The 27,120-nt window shown below is 41.2% G+C and overlaps 1 protein-coding gene across 2 annotated transcripts in view; it reads left to right on the top strand.

Annotated features, from left to right (window-relative positions):
• The first annotated feature begins 7,185 nt into the window (after positions 1 to 7,185).
• LOC134202794 (zinc transporter ZIP13 homolog) overlaps positions 7,186 to 27,120 on the top strand; it is a 37,128-nt gene continuing 17,193 nt past the window's right edge. For both annotated transcript variants that reach the window (XM_062677799.1, XM_062677792.1), the window contains exon 1: positions 7,186 to 7,814. The gene's annotated coding sequence lies outside the window, so the exon portion shown is untranslated. The remainder of the gene's footprint in view (positions 7,815 to 27,120) is intronic.

Below are 27,120 nucleotides of genomic sequence, written 5' to 3'. Positions count from 1 at the left end.
AATCCTACCCAAAGTGCTTCGCTCAGCGCGACTTTGCAGAATCATGACTGTGTGAGTGTAAATGCCAGATTTTGTTTCGCAGCTGGTTTTCGCGGCAAAACAGCTGAGGCCTTTTCACTATGACTTTCAAAATCAGCTGATGAATCGAGCAGGGCGGCCAGCTCAGGCAGTTTTATGAGCTCAAGGATTTCAAGAACAAAAATCGGAAGGGTTATATGCAAGATACGACTAGGGATCCTACATTCAGAGATATGCGAAAGCGGCCATCTTGAGCCAATCGAGCATTGAGAGCTGTCAGAATCTGAGCCAAATGAACATTGTTATTGTTGTGGATTGAAAGGTATTGCGATTATAATGCAAAAGATTTTACGAAAAGTTTTGTCGAATAAACAATTTGTTTTACATTGGCAAGTTGAAGTAGTCTAGTTTATGCATGATACTTTGTTCATTTGTATTGCACTTTTATTTGAGTGATAATGCACTGTTGGACATTAGATAACGAAATTTGAAAATGCCATTATGCGCAAAGTCATGTTCGAGCTCCAACATTTTGCGCCACGGCAAGTGCTGGCAGCGTTTGTTTACAAAAGTAACAGCGTTGCTAAATCGTCTGTAAAAGTATTCGCACATCTCTTAATATAGGATCCCTAGATACGACCGTTCGACGTAAACTACGTAAAACAGATCATAAGATAATTATTTTGGTTAGAGCCTAGAGGGATTGAAATTTTGACTTTTGCGCGCATCTATGCTTGAACGATAACATTTGCTGTTTTGATTAACCTAGTAAATTTTCAACTGAATAGGTTATAATTTAACTGAGTACGAGCCGTTTGAAGTTTGTATGGAAATTACTATAGAAATCGCCCCGTCTGTGAAAGATCGTTTCGTGAGGCGGATCATTAACTATTTATGGGGAGATCCCCCAGCGCCGGACACCTCCCAATATCGGACACTTCTTAAAACGATACTACTTGCAGAGGTCCCTCCTTCATCTTATTAAGTACAAAAGGAAGCTTCATATGATAAACTTTGTACAAAATTTGAAGTTGAATAAAAATTCTTCACACCTGTTTTGTTACACTTATTCAATTCAATTGTTTCTTCTTGCAGAGAAAGCCACAGAAATTAGCAGAAACAAAAATTTAAGAGGACATTGAAAAAGGTGGGAATTAGGATTAGGATGTAAAAAATTTAGCTAATGGATCAAATAAGCTCCACTAGCACTAGCACCACTAGCTTAAAGCACGTGAAAAATATTACTATTCTGAATGATGTCTTTACTCATGTAACAGGAACTTAGTCACATTTGAACATGATGCAATAGTGTCCAGTACTAGGAGACATTTTTCTGAACCGTGAAATTTTTCACCAAAACTCATCGTCGCAAAACGTGTTCAAATGACCAAATATAGTTTGTATGAATCATCAATGGTCAATGGTCATATTTTGTGTATCTTTCTTCTATCTATTTTTCCTTTGAGACAATATAACTCACGAATAGGGCCTTCCTTAGCCGTGCGGTAAGACGCGCGGCTACAAAGCAAGACCATGCTGGGGGTGGCTGGGCTCGATTCCCGGTGCCGGTCTAGGCAATTTTCGGATTGGAAATTGTCTCGACTTCCCTGGGCATAAAAGTATCATCGTGCTAGCCTCATGATATACGAATGCAAAAAATGGTAACCTGGCTTAGAAACCTCGCAGTTAATAACTGAGGAAGTGCTTAATGAACACTAAACTGCGAGGCGGCTCTGTCCCAGTGTGGGGATGTAATGCCAATAAGAAGAAAAAAAAGAAGAAAAATGCTGATTATTGATATGTTATTCTTTTACGTGCTCAATTAAATTTTCCACGATTTAGTATTTCCTTAATATTTTTTCTTGCAAGCAGCGCAAAGGCGATTCATTCACTTGCTAAATTTTCTATGTTGTCAACGTTCTCATATATTTTTAGATATTAATGAGCAACGTTGAAAAACGGTTTTCAAAAAAAAAATTACTGTTTGCATGTCAAATGTGCTTAGTCAAATTACAACCAATGGGATGTTGGATATATGGGGTCGGAAGGTAGCGAGGTTCGTTTTGGTAAACGTTTTGCCGCGTGTAATGTGTAGTTTTTCCGTAAATCATGTTCGATCGCACACCAATCCATTTATGTTTCGATCAAAATTGACGTAATTCACTATATGAAAATGGTTGGATATGACAATTTAAAATTTTCATATAAAAACCCCAAATTTATTATTCCGCAGTGGAGATTGATGCTTTTCTCCGAATGTTATTCGACTTAGAGTGATTAATACATCTCATAGTTAATTGCCTATGAAATGGTGATTAAATGCTTTTGAAGTGTTATTTTAAGGGGTGCTGCCTAAATAGTAAGATAACCTTGTATAAAATTGATTATCAATTTTAATAATCACCTCTTGCTTACATGAACATGTCCAGCATCTGTAGCACTTTTTCATAAACACTACTTTTCTGCTCCGACCGTGGTCATTGCTCTGGTTCTATTGTAGCCTACTTTTTGTGCGAATCACCGCACAAAAGTAGAGCGCAAGAACCAACCGCAGCCGGCGGTCGTAACGAAACTGTGAAATTTTACTGGTTGGTAAAGAATTAGAATTTTCAATGTTTTTACGTTGATCATCAGTAGATCCGATGGGCTTAAAAAATTGATGGAGAGTTTCCGATTCGATCGATACTAAAATCTCTAAAACCTATCCAAAGATAAAGCAGCTATTAGCGTTTGAAATCTTAAGCCCCAAACGCAATACAACGGAACGGCGACGGAAACGGCAAATTTGACAGAAAATATATGGGCTAACTGTCAAATTTTCCGTTTCCGTCGCCGTTCCGTTGTATTGCGTTTGGGGCTTTACATGATTTCGTGACGGTCTCGGATTTGAAAATTTTCATTTGTCACCCTGTATCCGAGTCTTCCCTTAGACGTAGTTCTACGTCAAAAAAATGCTGACAGAGAAGACTTCTTAGTTTTGTATTTTTCACGAATGATTAGGGTAAAATGACCAATAGTGGACCCCTAGTAGCGAAATTTTGCTCTTCCTGTCAAACGGCTTAGAAATTTTCAACATATTAACTCTGCTTGATGTCTAACAACCCCGCATAATCATGGACCATACGTAGACCGCATCTGTTATAATTGAAGAGAATAAGTGGTATTGTAGCGATGGTCTCACTAATAATAGTTAACTATAAATAGACAGTCTCATATACTGTTTCAACAGTAGCTCAGATGGTAAACGGCCAAACTACCATATGAGTAATGGGCGGTTAAGTATAATTAACATTTAAATCTGGTCGTTTTTTCGAACAAAATTTTCGATGTACCATACATCAGTTGGTAGATGTAGAATTCAAGAACTATATAATTACACATCGACAGCATGTTATGTATTAACAGTAAGTGTTGATGTAGGCTTGGTATGGTGAATCAAGCTTAAAATTGTATGCTAACAATGAAGTGAATAGTGACAATATATCTTATAACGCATATGTAATTTTGACTGCATGGCATGTCGTTTTTCGTTATGCGGGACAAGCTCTGCATCCCCTCTTTACGATACATACATAAAACACCCAAATACACGACGTTATTCTTTGAAATTAACATTTTAAAGTCTAACTGAATTCGCCCTATAGTAGACCTCCTGGGGGTCCATAATAAGAAATTGCTTCCCTATAGTCGGCACTTCATTTAATTTTCATGTTCTGTTTCGGGACGTTCTTCTTCCCTATTATGGACCCCCCATAATATTCTTATAATGGACACTCTCGTGTTTATTTTTTATAGAATTGTAAAAAATCATAATTTGACTTTCCATAGCATTTCCAAAGCATGTAATCAAATCATAGGACTGTAAGGTAGGTTCTCCCGATAGAATTTCATAGCGAAATGTTGACATTGTGCAGTAATAATGCAAAAATGGCTGGAGGGTCCACTATTGGTTGGGGGTCCACTATTGGTCACTTTACCCTAGATTCGCTCGACGAAATTCAAGAGTGTTGTCAATTTTGTCTTAAGAGGAAATTTAGACAACCTTTTTATAAAATACATACACTAATAAAAATCCACACATTTTTATTGGCAAAAATCTAAAGAAATTTACAAATAAATTTGATGTGTGCGTTAATAACCACCCACTATAGGAGAATTCACATAAAGGTTATTAGGTAATAACGGTTATGTGTGTTTCCACATATATGATATGCGAATCCACATAGCCGATATGTGGGAAATGCTATAGTCAAAATTTATGTGTGCCACACATAATGGATATGATTGGATTTTTCTCAGTGTAGGAATACCTTGGTTCATAAGCACGTGCTCGATTGAGAACAATGAGACTGAATGTAAACATCGAAGCACCAGCTGGTTTTGTTGTGTAAACATGATCAGCTGGAGAGCTGAGAACAATGAGAAATTTTTGTAAACATGGGAGGGCTGGCGGCAACTGTCACATCTTCAAGTGAAATGCGCACGGGAGCCAACAGCGAAATCGAAAGCGAAATCTGAGAACGACGAAATTTTTATCATAAGAGTATAAATCTAGGAACTTTTCAAATGGGCGTACATGATTCTAAGCTTGATTTTTGGAACGGCGACTGTGCTCATTAATTAAACTGTTTTGGTGAACTTCTGTGCCTAACAGATGGAATAGATTCCGATCTATCTGGTAGTACCGTTAGCTGAACGAAATATGCTGAATTGAGAGAGTATTAGCCATTTCAAATTTCAAGGTCAAATACAGTTACGCCTATTTGAAAAAAGTTCCTAGAAATGGTGAAAAAAATCGCAATAAAAATATTTTATATCAAATTAATGTAGGGTAAAATGCCCAATAGTGGACCCCCTAGTAGCAGGAATTTTGCTCTTCCTGTCATAAGGAGTAGACATTTTCAACATATTAATTCTGATTGATAGACTGATAGACTGATAGATTGATACCCAAGTAACATCTTTAGTTTTTTGCTTTACTACAAGAGTATTTTAATTCCACAAAAAAAAACCTCTAGTCGAGGCATTTTCTTCTTCAGCGCTTATATCAAAACCTCTTGAAGAGTAGTATCTGCCTAGTTGGCCCACCCTTGCAATGGTTTTGAAGGGTAAATAAAAGACGGACTTCAAGATCGAAATATCAATAAAACATGAACAGGAACTCGGCATTAAAAACCTTTCGAAATCCATTTTCAAACTATTATAAAATAAAATAAGCATAATTTAAAACCTTTTCTAAGCCACTTTATCTCGATGCCAGCGAAATTATCTTGAAAAGGCTTTATTGAAACAATCACATGGAGTAATAAAATACGTTCAGTCTCTAAAAAATAAATTAAAGATTGTATATGAAACCGTAAAATGCCATAATCAAATATTCTGATGACATATTCTTTTTAATCGATAAAAAATAATTAGATCAGAGTTGGTGTATGGTGCATACATTTTTAGTGCCGAATAAGATTTATTGTGCAATATGGTGTGAAACCCAGATATAACTAATGCACTCTCAGTAAACCCCGGTTTAACCATTATTTTTCGAAAATTTTTTTTTTGTTTTTCACTTTTTTGCTAAAATGCATGCTAATTTGCATTATTGTTATATTTTATTGTTCGTTGCTGATTCGTCTATAAGATATTCTTTATAACTATGGCTGTAGTGTTGTATAAATACATATTTCGATTTAAAATCCCTACTGATGGTAGTGAAAAAAATATGGCGATGGAACCCGAGACGATTTTTCGAGATCCATTTGCTTAAATTATGTTGCTTCGATGAAATCAACTATAAAATCAAAATGTTCAGATGTTACATTTATGAAGCTGATTTACGTGCTGAATTGCTTATGTACTAGATCGACTGCATGTTATAAATGCTGGTTGGTCATTTTTCAACATATATGATGTCCATAATAAGACAAATTTTGACAGTTCAAACATTAAAAGAAAAACTCATAAACAAACGGCATGGATGCTGAGTTACAAATCGGAATTGCGATTGATCATTTGAAACCGTAAGTAGAAAATAAATTACTCGTCTGGTTATCGCTTGTGACGGCATTTTATCGATCGGAGACAATAATGCACATTTCTGTGCCACCATTAATGAAAAGTGTACGGTTTCAAGTGACTGTCGGCGGGTCTATGCACCGTCTTATCCATAAGCCTCATTCCATATTTCGCTTTCCAGATGATTGATGCAGCTATAAATGTGTAAGAATGCATGTTGTGAGTAAGCAAGCAGTATGAGATGATGATAAGGCCATATCTTTGGTAAAAATGATGTTTTCAGCTCTTATTTACCACTTCACTTCCAACATTTTTTTTCATTCAATCAGAAATGCTTTGCTTGTATTTTACCTGTTTTATAAGATTCTTTATGTAGCAATCACAAATGCCAATTGATCTCATGTGATACCATTTTTTGTTCGAAAGTAACATTCATAGTTACAAAATGATTTTAAGATGTATTTCATCATGGCAAAAAATACAAACATCAAACAACTTTATTGTTATTACCCTGAATGGTTTAATCAAAGCATTGAGTGCCCTAATAAATTCATATTTAAAATAATGTAGTATTCGGTTTTTTTAAGCTGATTCAAAATGCTTTGAAAACTGCTAGAATCTGGATCATACTGCATGGGTGTTAAATGCTTTTCCTAAACTGAAGAGCATGACTGTTGCAGTAATAAAACCTCAATAAATAACATCGAATGCCAAAGAGCTGTGTGAATGTTACTTGGGTAGGACCCCCAAAATATTCCTATAGTGTACAATCTCGTACTTATTTTTCATAGAATTGTAAAAAAAATCATCTAATTTCACTTTCCATTACATTTCCAATGCATGTAATCAAATCATAGGACTGTAAGGTATAGGTTCTCCCGATGGTATTTCATAGCAAAATGTTTACGTTGTGCTTTAATCATGCAAAAATGGCTGGAGGGTCCACTATTGGTTGGGGGTCCACTATTTGGCACTTTACCCTATGTTGATTTGAAGTTATCTCAGCTGGCATTCTTGCCGAGAATCTTGCAAGAAAGGCCTTTCCGTTGAGCGAAGAAAACGCAAAGCAGAACGTCAAAAATTCACGTTGGTGTTGGTGTCATCTGCGCTGGAAGTATGGAGACGCAGGGTGATTAACGTGGATGAAGAGAACGCAAGGAAGAGCTAAATAAAAACAATCACCCTCCACAAGCAGCTTCACATTTAAATCGCGTTCGCGTTGGTGGCATCGCACTAAAATTAATTAACTCGTACCGATTGTTGCTAAATCGAATGCATAAAAGTTGGTGAATGTATCAGCAAGTTCTACATATTGTTCGTTAATCGAAGGAACAGAAACACTTTCACACATTGGTGAAACATTATTTTCCGTGATTTTGTCTTGCTTTTGTGGTGGGAACACAAAAAATCCCTTTGTTATTGTCGTGCGTGGTGTTGTCGGGAGGTGCGGGACTCAATCTCAGTGCAGACTAGCCCGCGACCGATAAGCAACAACGTGATACGGAAGCGAAACGCAGTAGCCCTCGGGACTGAAAATGCCAAAGAGTGTCACCTAGTTACGGACATTTTTCTTTGTTTTGGCTCACCACTCACATCAATTAGTTCGGCAAGTGACGGTTTTGAGAACGGAGACTTTATTTTTTTGATAGACATTTATTTGGATTTTCGTGAAAACAAAGGAATGCGTGAATATCATTTTGCGTAATCATTCAAGTAAAGTTGTGTATTGCGCAGAAGTACCAAAGGCACTGAATAGAAAGAAAGCAACCAGCTGGTGTGCAAACTCGGTAAGTCAAAATCAGCAGATGATAAATACCTACACAGTAAGAATGTATGAGGTTCCTACGTCTTAAAGTAGTTCGTCCCTGCACCAGATGATTGACCCCGTGCGCAAAAGAACTATAGTTGGAACAGGTTCATGTACAGTAACAAACAACCTTGAATCGTTTTTCTAAGAATAACACTTCGATGAGTAAATTTATAAAGTTCCATAATGGAGTAGTGAAAGTTCTTGACTGGCTGCTGACAATAATAGAACAAAACTTTGATCTGTATTTTTTTGTATTGAGGAAAGTTGTTTTGATGAAATACTCTGATGGTTGATCATCACGTTGATGACACATTGCTCTGGAACACAAATTATCATGTGAAGGCAGCTAAGCCAATACAGAGCGGGAACCGGTTTTCGTTTCTATCCATTTCATGCTTCACAAAATGTGAAGAGTCGGTTTGTTTACATCGGAAGGATAACAGAGCGAGCATCTGACCTTATATGAAATTAGTTGATCCTCGAGCAAACGGTTTAGCTTTTCTTGTTCCAATCCAATTATAATCATTTTCAAAGTAAGTCTAAATGGTCTAGATTGATAAAAACTGTGCATCCATGCCAGTATAGATTTTTGTTACAAATTTGCATCACAAGTAATGACTCAAAGACGTTCAGTTCTAACAGAAATTTGTTATCGATTCTATGAAACCATTTTTTCTTCGAATTTAGAAAACAACAAATCACGTCACATAAACGTGGTCAAATCATTCTCTGCTCTGGGTACTCTGCAGCTAAAACCATTTATCGCATACACTAATGCCTACTTACACGAGCAGCTACGCTACTATCGTAGTTTACCGAGAGCAATTAAGTCGAGTTTTGCGCACGGCACAACTCAAAACCATTTGCACTCGCTTCTACCATCCATCCAACCATCCACGATCAACCATGTTTTTCACTTAGCATCAGGGCGTCGACGTTCGTCACACCATCGGCTATCAGTTTGTAAACACCCCCGTGTAACCGTGCTTATGCACATTTCTGCCATCTCATTGCTCATGGCAGAGCAGAGCGCTGCTCTACTAGCGGGTGGAACAAAGAAACAGTCCGCGCTTACTCATGCAGTGTTCTGTATTGACTCTTCGCTGCTGCGGCAGCGAAAACCATGTGGTTTGTTTAGATTAGATAACGCAATATGTGAGCTTTTGGTTGTAATACTGCGTACAAAATAAAAATATTAAAAGCGTCTCATAAAGATTGAACTGCGATTGTTGATCTTTTGTTTCTGATAATTGAAAAAATATTTCACAATTATAGAATCGCCATCAATGATTTGAAAAACAGATAAACCTATCAAATATTGCGGCACTAAATGTACAGTTGGTTTTATATTGTAACACATTTTATGTATAGAAATGACGTTCGTAGAATTGTGTAGTTCCTTCGAATTTTACTCAATGAAACAATAACAAATCAAATGAACTGGATAAGCGGAAATAAAATGGTTTTTGCGCTTCCTTTATAGGTTTAATAAAAAGTATTAGTCAGTTGCGCTGGAAAAAAAAATTAAAAAACGTGGTAATGGAACAAATTTGATTTGTTTTCGAACCGCCGTACTGCACATGTGACTACTTCAATCAATACTAGGCTTAGTGCAGGTTCTCTTATAAATGCGACAAGAAAATACATCATCAGAAGCACTGATCGCTACTCAAACACGACCCTATCTCTTAGTCTTAATCTGAATAAGAAGCTCCAAGTTGTAAACCAAAACCACGATTGCATCACGGCAGCAAGTGTTCAGTCAATTCTCGCCTACACAAAACACTCGACGCACTCTTCGCCGCCTTGGCCATCATAATCTGCCCATCTATTAGCTGCTGATAAGGGTGCAAAGACCCGGTACACAACGGCACCGCTGCCGTTGTCATCAAGAGCGTTCTGTTACACGTTTCTTGTTACTTTCCTTTTTGCCTTTTTAAGGTCTTCTGAATCGTAGTTTTATAAAAAAACCCAGATTTATCCACCTAGCGGCGATGATGCCTTTCTCGTGCATCGTAAAATGTGCTGAAAAAATCACATAAGAAAGGTCAAAAAAACGCTTTAGGGAAATAGATCGCATATTTTCTATCATTTTCCATTAATTACTATGCATTGTCACCACCCTTGAAAACAACTTTTTTTCGATTTTGTAATTTTTTTTTCCAAGGGAGGACCCTTGGGAAAAAATCAATGATTTTTCAATAATTCCGAAATGCAATGTCCGATCGGGCCAATTTTCAATAGCAAACAATGGTCGAATCGAATACAACTTGTTGCGAGTAAATCGGGTTATGCTAAGTTCCAAAAAGTGTGTCTACAAAATTTGTACACATACACACATACACACACATACATACACACAAACAGACATCACCTCAATTCGTCGAGCTGAGCCGATTGGTATATAACACTATGGGTCTCCGAGCCTTCTATCAAAAGTTTGGTTTTGGAGTGAAATTATAGCCTTTACGTATACTTAGTATACGAGAAAGGCAAAAACACATGAATATTAGTGCTTCCTTCTAAGTTCCAAAAACTTTGAAACCAAATCCACAACCAACAGTAAAGGCTGGATCACAATAGCGCATTGCGCTGGGCGTAGAAGTCAGCGTTTTGTACTAAAACGCAAAGCCAATGAACGTGACGCATTGACGCCCATAATGCAACATTCGCGTTGTGCGTTTATTTAACAACAATAATGATAAAAACAATAATTGATTTTAAAATGCATTATTTATTGCTCATCAGATAAAAATTCTGCATTCTTCCACAAGTTTAGAAAACTAGAACCATACATCTGAATTTCTAAGCAAATCCTCTCTGAAATAATATTTATTATAAAATAGGCAGAAAACAACTATATGCAAGCTTCCTCCAGGAATTCCTTCGACAATTGCTCCAGTCATTCTATCCGGAATTCTATCAGGGATTTCTAAGGAATGCTTTCAGCATCTTCTTCGGCAATGTGTTTAGGAGTTCCACCATAAATTTCGCCCGAAATTGCAAATTATTTACTCCAAGAAATCCTATACGAGTTATAAGTTCTGCAGGGTATTGCACCGTGGAATTCCTAAGAACATTCCGTGGAAATTCCGCAACATTTCCAGTAAACATTCCTGAAAATTTCGAGAAAAATCTTCGAATTTCTTGTGAAAATTTCAAAGATCTTCTCCAGGAATTCCACCGAAAATTTATACAGAAATTATACCGAAAATGAAATCAACAATGGAATTTTCGGAGGAATTCCTAGATTAATTCCCAAAGGCATCCGGTGGAAACTTCAAGATTTCCACTGGGAGATCCTCCAGGAGTTTCTCCGAAAATTCCTCCGGGAATTCTTCCAGGAGTTCCACCGGCAGTTCCTCCAAGAATTCCTCCAGGATTTCCTCCGAGAATTATTCCGGTAGTTCTATCGGCAGTTCCTACGGGGGTTCCTCTGAAAATTCTTCCGGGAATTCATTCAGGCTTTCTTTCTGGAATTCATTTAGGCTTCTTCAGGAATTTATGTAGAAATTCCTCCTGAAGCTCCTCCGAGAATTTCTCTGAGAGCTCCTCAGGGAATCCACCGGGATGTCCTCTGATGATGATGATGATGATGGTCCAGCTACATACCCCTACAAAGGTTTCAGCTAGGAAGAACTCTTGGAAAATATCCTGGAGGAACTCTCAAATTAATTTCCGAATGGAATTCTGGAGTAAATTCCGAGTGAAGTCAACAGGACAATTCCACGAAAAAATTCCTGGAGAAATTCCTTAAGGAATTCCTGGAGAAGCACCTGAAGGAATTCCCGGAAAAATACTTGGACGAATTCCTGAAGAAATTTCTAAAGAAGTTTCTAGAGCAATTCTTGAAGGATATTCTGAAGTAATTGCGAAAAGAGTTCCAGAATGAAATCCTAGAGGATTTCGCTATTGAATTTATTGAGGTATTCCTGGAAGTTATCCCGGAGGAATTAAAGGAAGAGTTCCTAAAGGAATTCCCGGAGAAGTTTCTAGTAGAATTTCCGTAGGAATTTTTAATAGATTTACAAGCGAAAAGAAAAGAAATCTTCAAGTAATTTCCTCATGAATTCCCTAAAAAAAATTTGGTAAGGGGTTTCTAGATGAGGAGGAATTACAATTACATGAGAAAGATTTTCGAATAATTCTCAGAGTAATTTGTGAACAACTTACCGGAGGAATTAAGAAGTTTCCAGAGGAGCTTCTTGAAGGATTTCAAGGAGAATTCTTGAGCCCGAAGTGTTTCGAGTTGTTTTGATACCCTAATAAGTTTTGGGAATCTTTTGAATTTCAACCACCTTTTTCTGAATATGATTGGATTGTAAAGTGCACATATTCAAAGGAATTCATTTCAACGCAACGCAACGCATATTTAAAGGAATTCATTTCAGTACCCGTTCAATTTTTCCACCATTTGAAGGCCCCCTCTGGCTACGCCCTTGCTTCGCACGAAGGAAGGCACTTCAATGAGGCATCATTTTCAACAATTCGATGATATGTTGTTTATTTATTTATTTGTTTTTAATTCATCTGACAGAAGTCCTCATGAATGCTACTTAACATATTCAAACATTAATTGGACGCATAGAAGTTTAATTTCTTGTATACTGACGAAGACATACCAAACAAGTACGCAACATCATTGAGATAACCTTGCAAGAAGATTCGGAGAGTCTATTTCACCGTTCACCACCTTGGCAGCAGTCATAGTTTGTTGAATGGTCCGCCGTTGTTCGAGCATTTCGATTCCAAGCAAACAACACCGGGCAGTGTATGCTGGGAGATTGACACGGTCCCTCCATGGAAGCAGCCGGACACCACATAACAGACGAAGATTTCTAGAATCGATCTAACTAGCGAGGTGTAGAGTGTTTTAGACAGCGAATATCGGTAAAATCTTGTGTTGTCGTCAAGATGAATCCCAGCTGACGACTCGCACGATCGATGATTTCTGAACGATGATCGTTGAAGGTTAATCTGGAATCAAGCAGGACACCCAAATCTTTTATTTGGCTGACCTTCTGAATAGTTTTTTTTGCCAATTTTGTAATCCATTTGAACAGTGACTGCAGAGCGATGGAAGGTTACCACGAAGCACTTATTAATGCTGAGCGACATGCGATTAACTTCGCGTCAACGGACGAACAGCGTTCAACAGCAGACGTTTACAGTAGGCTAGACATTCAACGACAACATAAACCTACCGCCTTATGAACACCGATGCCAGCTGCTGGGATTAGACACTCTGGAGCGCAGAAGATCGATAGCTTAAGCTGTTTTTGATGCTACAATTCTTGTTGGGAAATCGATTCTTCTGAAATGCTTGCTGATCTTCAAATGTATGCACCAGAACGACCACTACGAAGCAGAAACTTCCTTTACCTTCTATTACCATCATAGCAAGCTAGGATTTGAATATTAATATCATAGCATGCCTGATGACGTAGAAGTAAAAAAAAAGTTTATTATGTATTCAGTTGTCAACCAAGCAAGACATTTTATTAAAATTGTTAAAACTTAAATAGTTGTTTCAACTACAACAATTTGGCGACGAGAATCTCTGAAGAATTTTCAATTTGCGACGTCTTAGAATCATGATGGCTGAAGGTGGAGAAACTGGATTTTCCGGTTTGGCGCAACTTTCAACGCAGCAGTTGATGAAGCAGATGGCACGGCTATTACCTCTCCTGGAACACTTAGCTAATTCACAGGCAGTTCCGGCGACAATTCAGCGAAGCGCAGAACAGATTGTTGAATCATTATCATCAGCGATCAAGGAGTTCCACTACGATCCTACAGTAGGGATGACTTTCGACCGTTGGTTCAGCAAATTCGAAGATCTTTTCAGAGCAGACGGCAGAGGACTGGACGACCAAGCGAAGATTCGTTTATTACTGCGAAGTCTAAGCGTTACAGTTCACGAAAAATTTATCAACTACCTTCTGCCGCAGCACCCGCGTGACTTTACGTTCGACCAGGTCGTGGCGAAACTAAAGGTGATTTTCGGTCAACAGAAGTCACTTTTCAGCAAACGTTATGACTGTTTCCGGTTAATCAAGAATGAACAAGATGACTTTGTCTCGTACGCCGGAAGCGTGAACCGCCAGTGTGAAGAATTTGAATTATCAAAGCTCAAAATCGACCAATTCAAAGCACTGATTTTTATTTGCGGACTGCAATCGTCAAAGGAAGCAGATGTTAGAACTCGCTTATTGGCCAAACTTGAATCTGAAGCTGCAGAAGACATCAATTTGGAAGCACTTGTGATTGAGTGTCAACGCATAGCAAACCTAAAGCATGACACGGCATTGGTGGAGAAGCAGTCATTTTCATCAGTACAAGCAATTCAAAATCACAAGCAGCAACTGGAATCCAAATTAAAAGAATCTACAGTACCCCGTTCACCGTGTTGGCAATGTGGAAGGATGCATTTTGTGAAGGATTGCTCGTATTCCAATCATGTCTGCAAGCTTTGCAAAAAGCAGGGGCATAAGGAAGGTTACTGTAGTTGTTTCAACAAAATCAGTGTTTCAGCAGAGTCAAAGAAGCTATCGCAGATGCCAAAGAAATACAAAAAGAAGTCAGCAAGGTCAAACCACAACCAGCTACAACTTGACTGTGGCTCAGATATTACTATCATCTCCGAGCAGTCTTGGAGAAAGTGTGGATCTCCTGCTCTTTCAAAATCAGGACATCGAGCGAACACAGCATCCAGTGACCAGTTACCATTACTTGGAGATTTCGGTTGCACCATGGAGATTAAGAATGATGCAAGGCAAGGAACATGTTTTGTGACTTCCGTGAATGGACTTAATCTTCTGGGTCTTGATTTTATGGACACGTTTGATCTCTGGAAGAAGCCCTTGGTGATCATCTGCAATCAAGTGAACTGCACCAACAACTCACATTCCGCTTCATTCAATGGATACTCAACATTATTTCCTGAGGTTTTCAAGGACTCACTTGGACACTGCACAAAAACTAAGGTAAAATTGTTCTTGAAACCGAATGCTCAGCCCGTTTTCAGACCTAAACGACCGGTTCCTTTCCACACAGTGCAGAAAGTAGACGAAGAGTTAGATCGTCTTCAACGTTTAAAGATTATATCACCGGTTGACTATTCGGACTGGCCAGCTCCAATCGTGTGTGTGAAAAAGCCGGAGGAAAGATAAGAATTTATGCGGACTATTCAACCGGTTTGAACACGGTATTGGAATCAAAACATTATCCACTACCGACCCCGAGGATATTTTTGCCAAGCTCTCAGGAAGTAAAATTTTCAGCCTCATAGACCTGTCCGATGCTCATCTTCAGGTCGAGGTTGATGAATCAAAGAAGATATTGACTATAAATACTCATCGAGGCTTATTTCAGTTTAACCGTCTACCCCCTGGTGTGAAATCTGCGCCCAGTGCCTTCCAGAAACTTACAAGTCAAATGATTGCTGGATTAGAAGGTGTGGACAATTTCTTGGATGATTTCTTCGTCCACAGTGACACGAAATAAGGGCACGACCGTATTCTTGAAGCACTCACACGCATGAAGGAATATGGATTCAGTATTCGTCCGGAGAAATGCAAGTTCTACCAGCCGGAAATCAAATTTCTTTGCATCATCGTCAACGCAGACGGTATCAAGCCCGATCCAGAAAAAGTTGCAGCTATTGCCGAAATGAAACGACCAACGGATTCAAGCACGTTACGTTCTTTTCTCAAAAAACAAATTCATTTGGACTCTACAATGTCAGGAAGCTTTCGATAACATCAAGAAGGTTTTACAATCAGACTTACTGCTTACCCATTACAATCCTTCTTTAGGATAGCAGGCATCATTTGCGCACGGATGTATTTTTTTCTGCTCTGACAGCAATTTTTGAGTTTCCGCGATATCCGTGATTAAATATAGATCGGCTCGATGTTCTTGTCCTGTTTTCCAATACGCACTACCTACGGACTGGAATAAGTGTCGGACAAATCATATCAACAGTGAAAATCCTACGTATTTTGTGGTAAGGCCTCTTCAGCCTCCTGATCAAGAACAGGCTTCCGAATCAGTAACTGGCAGACAATTAATGCAGCTGATGGATTTTCTGAGAACATTTACATCTGGTAGGTGGTCGTCATCTGGAGTAAGCTGGAGTTTGTACTTGCCCAACCTCATTTCCGATTACCAACGGATCGCATCCAAAAGATTGTACAAGTGGTATGTATACGGCTGGCAATTATTTACAGAAGTTTCAACAAGGTAAGTTCACACTTACTAAACAACCTCCAATTATTATCTTCAATTTGTTTTGTTTCTAATGCGTAATCACTGCTTTTAATTGTCACGTTTTGTAGATATTTCATTTACCAAAACATTAGGATTTTAAAATCGTCATATTCATTTCATTCATTTATTTAGTCTACATCTATACAGATAACACTGAATCAACAATTTGACGCCACAATACACGGTTCGAGGCCGCATCTCTCCATCCTCGAATACGCCCCACGCTCGCCAAGTCGTTCTGCACCTGGTCTGCCCATCTCGCTCGCTGCGCTCCACGCCGTCTCGTACCTGCCGGATCGGAAGCGAACACCATCTTTGCAGGGTTGCTGTCCGGCATTCTTGCAACATGCCCTGCCCATCGTACCCTTCCGGCTTTAGCTACCTTCTGGATACTGGGTTCGCCGTAGAGTTGGGCGAGCTCATGGTTCATTCTTCGCCGCCACACACCGTCTTCTTGTACACCGCCAAAGATGGTCCTAAGCACCCGTCTCTCGAATACTCCGAGTGCTTGCAAGTCCTCCTCGAGCATTGTCCATGTTTCATGTCCGTAGAGGACTACCGGTCTTATTAACGTCTTGTACATGACACATTTGGTGCGGTGGCGAATCTTTTCGACCGCAGTTTCTTCTGGAGCCCGTAGTAGGCCCGACTTCCACAGATGATGCGCCTTCGTATTTCACGACTAACGTTGTTGTCAGCCGTTAGCAAGGATCCGAGGTAGACGAATTCCTCGACCACCTCGAAGGTATCCCCGTCTATCGTAACACTGCTTCCCAGGCGGACCCTGTCGCGCTCGGTTCCACCCACAAGCATGTACTTTGTCTTTGACGCATTCACCACCAGTCCAACTTTTGTTGCTTCATGTTTCAGGCGGGTTGGAGGCAGCAGGGACCATGTCCAAGGGCTTGACGACCCCTCCCCAGCTGTCTGTGAGTCAGGCGGTTCTGCCTAGGAGGTGGTGGGGTTAACAGGGGCGCTGTTAATTCCCTCCCAAAAACCACATATCCGCAAGCAAACCTTATCAAGCGACCGTGTGCCGCTTAAAGCATACAAGCCCCTAACCCCGAATCCCAAGGTGTCAGGCGACCCGTGCCGAAGGGATGAATGGCCTGGGGGGTGAAACAATTAGCCAGGTCGTTAACGGAGCCTGTGGAGGTTCCACAGAGTGAGGGCTGCTTCGGCGGCAAGCGGGTGGCAGTGGGTGGTACCCACACACCCCAAGTGGTGCACATGTGGTGCAAGCGAATGGGAGTTGGGGGTATTACTCGTAATACCCCCACAGAATGAGGGACCGAGTGTATGGGTGAGCACACAAGTAAGTCTCGCATGGTACGCATGGTCGGTAGTGTTAGAATGACTGAAGTCTGGTGAGGCCTGGCAGGAGTGTCGGGGGCAGATACCTCTGCGGCACCTCAGAAGTAGGGGACACGAAAGTCTCGCTGCGTCTGGCAGGAGTGTCGGGGGGTTGATGCTTCTGCGGCACCTCAGAAATCGGAGACATGTAAGGTAGTGGTGTGACCCCGTCCCAGGATGGGGAGACCACCACATTGGCAGAGGACTACCTGGGCTTCGAAACGTCAATGGGTGGGTGCTACCGGCATAGTACCTTAGGGAGTCCTATTGACAGTATCAAAGACCGGGTAGGTGAGTGATAGGCACGCTTGACGTGCCGGGTGTTCCACCCCCAAACGATGCACAGGAGGTGCACAGAGTGGAAACAAATGGGAGATGGGGGTATTACAACCCCCACGAAGTGAGAGAATGTCAAGAGAGTGGTGCACTAGTGGTGCAAATGATAGGGACTGAATGTACGAGCGAGAACACAAGTAAGTTTCGCATGGTACGTGTGATCAGAATGGCTTCTTAAGCAGTAGTGTGATCCGGCTGCCAGGGACGGAATGAGTGAAGTCTCGCTAGGCCTGGCAGGAGTGTCAGGGGGCAGATACCTCTGCGGCACCTCAGAAGTAGGGGATACGAAATTCTCGCTATGACTGGCAGAAGTGTCAGGGGTTGATGCCTCTGCGGCACCTCAGAAATAGGGAGACATGAAAGGGTCTGCCTCGTAGCTGAGGTAGGAGCGGCATAGGAGCCACCAACCTAGGGTCGCCTCCGGCTTGGTAGACAAGTGGTGCCACCCTGTTGCAGGATGGGGTGAACACCACACTGAGTGAGGACTGCCTATGCTGTGAGATGGCGGCATGGGTACCCCTGCAAGGTACCTGTTGTACCCTTGCAGTCATTCAAGCGGCATAGGTAGGTGAGTGTTGGGGCACATGTGGTGCCAGTGTGTCTTGTGCAAATGTGTTGCATGGGGAGTGTCGAAGAGTGGAGGCGCATACGTGCACTTGTGTACGTCATGTAGGGGCGCCCAATAGTCATCCCATGAAGTATTGCTTAATTGCGGGCCGGGGAAGGACTGGAGAAGAAGGAGTTGGTTTTAGTGGGTTGAAAGTGGTGATCCCATCCCCACACTACCTGGGTTCGCCTCCCCAGGTGTCTGTTTGCAGATTTCCATTACCTTCGTTAGAAAAAAAAAAAAAAAAAAAAACGTTTCAGGCGGGTGTACAGTTCTGCCACCTTTGCAAATGTTCGGCCGACAATGTCCATGTCATCCGCGAAGCAAATAAATTGACTGGATCTGTTGAAAATCGTTACACCCGGCTCTCCGCATGACACCTTCTAGCGCAATGTTGAACAACAGGCACGAAAGTCCATCACCTTGTCTTAGTCCCCGGCGCGATTCGAACGAACTGGAGTGTTCGCCCGAGATCTTCACACAGTTTTGCACACCATCCACCGTTGCTTTGATCAGTCTGGTAAGCTTTTCAGGGAAGCTGTTCTCGTCCATAATTTTCCATAGCTCTACGCGGTCTATACTGTCGTATGCCGCCTTGAAATCAACGAACAGATGGTGCGTTGGGACCTGGTATTCACGGCATTTTGAAGGATTTGCCGTACAGTAAAGATCTGGTCCGTTGTCGAGCGGCCGTCAACGAAGCCGGCTTGATAACTTCCCACGAACTCGTTCACTAATGGTGACAGACGACGGAAGATGATCTGGGATATCACTTTGTAGGCGGCATTAAGGATGGTGATCGCTCGAAAGTTCTCACACTCCAGTTTGTCACCTTTCTTGTAGATGGGGCATATAACCCTTCCTTCCACTCCTCCGGTAGCTGTTCGTTTTCCCAGATTCTGACTATCAGTTTGTGCAGGCAAGTGGCCAGCTTTTCCGGGCCCATCTTGATGAGCTCAGCTCCGATACCATCCTTACCAGCTGCTTTATTGGTCTTTAGCTGTTGAATGGCATCCTTAACTTCCCTCAAGGTGGGGGCTGGTTGGCTTCCATCGTCCGCTGAACTGACGTAGTCATCTCCTCCGCTGCCTTGACTTTCATTGCCTGTACTCTCAGCGCCATTCAGATGTTCCTCGTAGTGCTGCTTCCACCTTTCGATCACCACACGTTCGTCCGTCAAGATGCTCCCATCCTTATCCCGGCACATTTCGGCTCGCGGCACGAAGCCTTTGCGGGATGCGTTGAGCTTCTGATAGAACTTGCGTGTATCTTGAGAACGGCACAGCTGTTCCATCTCCTCGCACTCCGCTTCTTCCAGGCGGCGTTTCTTCTCCTGAAAAGGCGGGTCTGCTGTCTCCGCTTCCGTCTATAACGTTCCACGTTCTGCCGGGTACCTTGCTGCAGCGCGACCGCCCGCGCTGCGTCCTTCTCCTCCAGAATCTGTCTGCACTCTTCGTCGAACCAATCGTTCCGTCGACTTCGACCCATATACCCGACGTTGTTCTCCGCTGCGTCGTTAATGGCTGCTTTGACTGTATTCCAGCAGTCCTCAAGAGGGGCTTCATCGAGCTCACCCTCTTCCGGCAACGCTGCCTCGAGATGATGCGCGTATGCAGTGGCGACATCAGGTTGCTTCAGTCGCTCTAGGTCGTACCGCGGCGGTCGTCGGTACCGAACATTGTTGATGACGGATAGTTTTGGGCGCAGTTTAACCATCACCAGATAGTGGTCAGAGTCGATGTTAGCGCCACGATATGTCCTGACGTCGATAATGTCGGAGAAGTGCCGTCCATCAATCAGAACGTGGTCGATTTGTGATTCTGTCTGCAGTGGTGATCTCCAGGTGTACCGATACGGGAGGCTGTGTTGGAAGTAGGTGCTGCGAATGGCCATATTCTTGGAGGCGGCGAAATCAATTAGTCGTAGGCCGTTTTCGTTCGTCAGCCGGTGAGCGCTGAACTTTCCAATAGTCGGTCTAAACTCCTCCTCTTGGCCAACCTGAGCGTTCAAGTCTCCTATGATGATTTTGACGTCGTGGCTTGGGCAGCTGTCGTACTCACGTTCCAGCTGCGCGTAGAATGCGTCCTTATCATCATCAGTGCTTCCGGAGTGTGGGCTATGGACGTTGATTATGCTGAAGTTGAAGAACCGGCCTTTGATCCTCAACTTGCACATTCTTTCATTGATCGGCCACCACCCGATCACGCGCCTTTGCATATCGCCCATCACTATGAAAGCTGTTCCCAGCTCGTGTGTGTTGCCGCAGCTCTGGTAGATGGTATGATTACCTCTAAACGTTCGCACCATTGATCCCTTCCAACAAACCTCCTGCAGCGCTACGATGCCGAATCCACGGTCCTTGAGCACATCGGCGAGTATGCGTGTGCTCCCGATGAAGTTGAGAGATTTGCAGTTCCACGAACCGAGTTTCCAATCGCTAGTCCCTTTTCGTCGCAGTGGTCTTCGCCGATGGTTCCGGTCCGTACTCTCTTGTTGATTGTTCGTTGCTTATGATTTTTAAAGGCTGGCTTGCAGGGCCTGACACCAAACCCCTAAATTTCCGGAGGACCATTCCTCCTTATTTCCGGTGGACCATGGTGCACAGTTTCACTTTAGAGTCCCTCGCTGGCACTCGGACGATGATCAGCCGCCCCTAACATGGAGAACAGACGCTGTTGTGAGCCGATCCTGACATGGAGAACAGACGCTCAATAAGATTTGCACAAGGAGCAAACCCCCTTCCCTGTCAGCATACGACCATAGTTCCCACCGGGGTTGGTTACCCGATCTTCCCTAAGGTTGCTCCTATCCCGGCCAGCACCGCGGGGAGGTAGGGATAGGAGTTGCTGGGTAAGAGGCTAAGGACCGCGAGATGGGGTCTATTTTATTCCTTCAGGTACGCGAAGTACCAATGGTACGCTTTACCCAGCATTTGCCGTGCCTCATATTCATATTCATATTGAATTTTTTGAATTTTGAAATATTGTCTCTCGCTAACTTTAATAAATATAACTTCCATTTTAATGTGTGTACAATTCCAACATTCATACTGTGATAAAATTATACTTTTTCAATTTTAGAAGTTTTATAACACATAGCACTAGACATGTCAAGTAAAAGAGTTTAAGCTGGGTAATCGTTTCATGGAAGAATCGGTTGTTTATAGTGTTTGTAAGTTTGAGTGGCTTACAAGATAATAAACTAATTAGGACAAGATTTTCCCAGGTCCTACCTGGACTACCCTTATAGATTCAGACCTGAATCTAACATTTCGTGTAAAAGTTTAATATGTTGAGTGAACATTTGATATACATAACATGAATGCATGTTCAGGACTCAGGACTAATACTCATCGTGTTATCAGTTGTGATTCATATATTTCCATCAACATATTTTTCATTTATTCAACAGCATACAACAATCAATAAAATAACACGAATATATAATATAAATCATTTATAGATATGATTATTACATAAATTCGAGATGATAGGTCAAAAACGGTTACTTCTACGACTGCTATGTTTAGAGTTAGTCATGTAAGAGTGAAATCTTATGGAATGAGCACAGAATGTCAGTTTACAAAGAAGACTTATTCCGACATGTAGTAGTTATTAGTGTAACTATTAATCCTTTAAATTTTTAGAGCTACGGAAAACGCCATTATACTGACAAACCCGAATAATTCAGTAAATGGATCATAATTATACATATACATATATAATATTTTAATACGATATTGCGGGAACAAGTGTCTTGGTTTATTTTTTGCAAAAAAACTATACGATAAAAGATTGTGTGTTACATTTAGGGCATTTTTGTTTTCAGAAAGTTGTAGTCTTTACATGTTATTTAAAATAAAGTTGTACAATTATCTCGCTAAGCCCAATCTATTATGCGCTCAATCCTGTAAATGTCAGCCTTGAATATTACTTTCTTTCACTCAGTTTGTACATTAGTACGCATGTTCGCGGTGATGTGACGTTCATGATGCACTACGTGTCTAGTTACATGTTTGAATCTCGCTCATTACAAAAACATATACAGATATCAATATTTCCCTAACAATTTCAATTAGCAACAAAAAGGGGGAAGGGATTTAAATATTTAACTTTCTTTCTCGTTTCAGAGAGCGATCAATGGCGCTTAAACCTAGGCTTATTAGCCAGGGCAAGTTTAATAGCTTCGCCCCATCCCAGCAAAATCATCAATGGAGTGACATAAATTTCTTAGCATGGTCATTCCCAACGTGTATTCAATCTTATCATATCATTTGCTTATGATGATACTCCTAAACTATATTCCCTTCCAACCATCCAACTCCTTGACATCTATGAGGGCGTCGGTGAGTCGCTGGCCTCTCTTTAAGTAGATGTCATATCATCATTTCCTTCCCTTCCCTAGTAACGGAGAAGATGGGCGTGGCCAGCAATGGTAGCTTTCATGCTTTATCATTTTGGACCTCCAATGGGGTTGCTATTAATTCCCAAATAGTAATCCATAAGCAGTTGGGGGAAGAAAGTTAAAGAATATACATGACAGCTATCAGTATGCAATCTACGAAATACTCCGTTACAACGCAACGCAACGCAACGCAACCCATTACAATCCTTCTTTAGAATTGATTGTAGCCGGCGACGCTTCAAAAACTGGTATAGGCGCAGTTATTTTACATCGTTTTCCTGATGGACAACTGAAAGCAATTGCTCATGCATCAAGAACGCTGTCAGCAGCAGAGCAAAACTATGGCCAGGTTGAGAAAGAAGCGCTCGCGTTAGTATTTGCTGTAACTAAGTTTCGTCGTATGCTGTTGGGAAGAAGATTCAAACTTCAAACCGACCATCAACCGCTTGTTAAAGTGTTTGGATCGAAAAAAGGAATTCCACTTCATACAGCGAATCGACTGCAAAGATGGGCCCTGTCACTTCTGGGGTACGATTTTGACGTGGAATATGTCTCAACGAATAATTTCGGATATGCAGATGTTCTTTCGAGGCTAATTTCAAACCATCAAAAGCCTGAAGAGGAATACGTCATCGCAGCCATCAATCTGGAAGAGGAAATCAACGACAGTTTGCTTGGAAACATAGAATCGCTTCCAGTAAATTTCGAGATGCTCAAGGCCACCACCAGTAAGGATCCAATTTTGCAGCAGGTCAAGATTCATATTGAAAATGGTTGGCCACGCTGTAAAAACAGTATTTCATCCAATACTGGAAAAGGTCGTGATCGTCATAAAACAAAGAGAAAACAGCCTGTTTCTATTTCAAGCGACCAAATGAAAGAATCGTGGGTACTTTGATTAATTTCGCATGAACGGCAGCCATGAAAGTATGTAGTGCTTTATTTCATAATTAATATTTCTAAACTATTTCAATAGTTATATGCGAAGAATTGCGACTAGTCGATTAATTTATTATGTTGCTTTAATTTACCGAGTTGAAAATGGTAATATTCACAACAATAAAGCAGATATTGCACACTTTCATGCCCTGTCACGGGACAAATATTTTTTGAGATTTTTGTAGCATGCCATTCATCCTTCGCGTTTCTATAGATATTGAAAGGAGCAGATATGTAAACATCGCGTGACATCTCTCATTGAAAATGAGAAATTCCAGTACTGATTTCATCACAGCTTCAATCTTTCTATTTGCGACGCGAGTCTTTGTCTATCGTAAATGGCTGCATTCTGATGGAAGATCGTGTCGTCGTTCCAGATTTGTATAGTCTAAAGCAGATTCATCGGGGACATCAAGGAATCGAAAGGATGAAAGCTATTGCTCGGAGCGTTGTTTTCTGGCCAAAGATTGACATAGATATTCAAGACTTTGTTCGTCGATGCAGTATCTGTGCAAGCGCTGCCAAGTCATTACCGCATTTCCAACCACAGCCATGGCCTCGAGCATGTTATGTCTCAAATTAAAGAGCCATAATATAAAATACCACACATGAAAGCTATGGTATACAACAATTTACGTAGAGAACACAAAAAAAAACTAAGAAAGACATTGTGATAGGTGAATTAAAAAAGATAAAACAAAATGACACCTTACGAAATATTCGACAAAATTAGAAGTAAACTTACTATTTGACTATTAAAACTTGTTATACCAGACATCACTGCAATTGGTAGGAGACATAAAGATAGGTACGATTCTTCAAACTACTTCTTTAACCTTTAACCTTCTTTGTGCTACCATGTAACCACAAAACAGATAGGCATGATAGAACAAACTGCAATTTTCAAAGTAGGCTCTTTGCGTATCAACAATCGACGAACGGCACTCCCGTATATCCAAGGTGAAAGAAAGAGACATCGAAGCATGCGATGCTGCTCTGTCTTATGCACGTTGTTCAGTAAAGTTTGACTTCCACCACTAGGTTCGCTAGCGTTTCAAAATCATGCAAGGACCACATTCCATGGCGAAGATGCCTATATGTTATGTGATGTAGCTCCAGCTGGATTACCCTAAAAAAAAAAAATAGCCCGGTTGTTTTCAATGACTGACTTTGGTGATCTAAACCATTTCCTTGGATACCTGGGGAGATTCCAAGTGCAGCCTGGGTTACAGCATTTGGCATCACTCATGCAAATAGTACGTTATTTTAAAGGGCCACAAAAAGGTTTCCTCACATTCACGCGAGATTCTGGAGCAAAGCCTTTAATTGGAATCGCCGACGCAAACTAGGCTACTGATAGGGGAGAACAGTCCAAAATACACCCCTTAAGCTTTTCTGGTGTTTTCGCCCATATAAAAAAAATACCCAACCATTTCAACGTATAGGTGCGAACCCAGCTGCATTTTACAATTATCTCCTATTCAAAACAATAAGGTTTTCATGACTTTCTAACGCATTTAAAAAATGTTTTAAAAATAGGCCTGGGGCAAAACGCCCGAACGGTGGTCTAAAATGATTCAATTGCATGTAAAATGATGGTGCACGCATGGTTGTTTGTTATTTCTTAATGGATTGAACTACAATCTTACGGATGTCGTGGGAGAATAGCAAATCGTTACATTTGAGTGAATATGAAGGGATTTTGCTAAATTTTTCCAATGGAGCTCAATGATGGATAACTAATTATGAATTGTAATGATAATATTCGTTCATAAATATACTACAACAGATTATATGAGTGATTTTATGATTGAGGTCATTTTGCCCCAGGGGTGCATTTTGGACCGTTCTCCCCTACTGAGGACCGGAAGTCAGCAAGCGGTTTTGTTTGGATTAACCGTGGTTTGGTCTAATAAGAAACAGATAACAGTGGCAACTTCATCAAGGGAAGCAGAATACGTGGCGTTGAGTGCTGCAGCATCTGAGGCAATATGGCTGACCGGTATTCTAAATGACTTAGGACTAGAGAATGTAACCGTTCTTAACCTCGCTCTAAAGAAGCTTCAAACGCAGCGGCTTATGCGCCACTCTCTAAACCGAGAGACCACTGGTCATGTTAATTAATGTTGCCCGACTTGCTACTAGAAGCATGAGTTCTCTTCTCTAGGGGATTTCAAACGGTTATTTGTTGATTGAACTGAGGGTAGCCACAAACAAGAAACGACTGTAGATTTAAGTAGATAGTGCCAGATAACAAACGTGCCTGAAGTGAACGTAAAACTAAAGCGAACTCAACACAGCATCACCCAGGCGAACTGAGATACCACAGGGATCTTGGCGTATGAAATGAATATAAAAAGGTTATTTATGTTGGATTCATTTACATGTACACCCGGTTCTTTTTTACACGAGTGGGTTTTAGTTGATTACGACCTTTAGCGTTGATGAAACTTTGAGTTAACCCCATGAAAAAATGCACAAGAAAATTCAGGTGGTATTAAAAAGCTGTGAAAAATTAGGTTAACCGGGAAATTGAAGAATACCAACCGTGTAAACAAAATATTGGGTGTATTCATTCATCTTCCTTTCGTGTGTGTATCAGTGTATATGTTGTAAGTGTATAGTGGCCATGGCGAAACATACCTGCGCAGGGTTTTATGCTACCAACATTCGGTTCGTCAACCGGGGGTGCACGGATGGCGTGCGATGACCTGCTGTTGGACGGTGTAGCTGTTCTCGTCACCAGGGGCGGTCGGACCCGGATGCCTCGAGGCGGTCGGTGTTGCCAGGGAAATCGTCGCTTCTTCAGGCCGAGATAAAGTTGCGAGGGAGGGTGTCGGCGAGACCGGTACTCTACCAGATCGTCGGCGAACGAACGCAAGCAGGCCAGTAATAATCCCCTCCCCCGTTTGGCTACCAGGAAACTAACGGGCCTAGCGGAAATCCACACCGGCAGTGCACAGCTGGTACAGTGGCCGAAAAGATGGCGGAACCTAACGAGCGTTATGCCCGTATTAAAAAGCGCCCGTTGGACGCTGATGTCCAACGCGAAAAGAATGTTAGAATAACGACACAATAAAATGAATTCTTTCACTTTTTTACCTTTTGAATAAAATTAAGATCGCACAGAAGCTGTGTGTTCGCCCTTGGTGATTCTAATAATACTGGAACTGTTTGAGTAAATAATTTAGATATTAGAAAGAGTTCACTTCACGCAGGTTATAATATTTTTTTTTAATTAAAATTTTAAACTTAATCTTTCTTAGTCTTCTACTTAATTTAATTATAACTAAATTTACACACCCCAGAAAAAGAAAAATTAAACGGTGATCACTGAACTCACTACCGATCACTAGCCGACGTGAAATAAAAG

This window comes from Armigeres subalbatus, chromosome 1 (genome assembly GCF_024139115.2).
Source record: "Armigeres subalbatus isolate Guangzhou_Male chromosome 1, GZ_Asu_2, whole genome shotgun sequence".
NCBI lineage: Eukaryota > Metazoa > Arthropoda > Insecta > Diptera > Culicidae > Armigeres > Armigeres subalbatus.
This window is presented reverse-complemented; position numbering and strand designations above follow the sequence as displayed.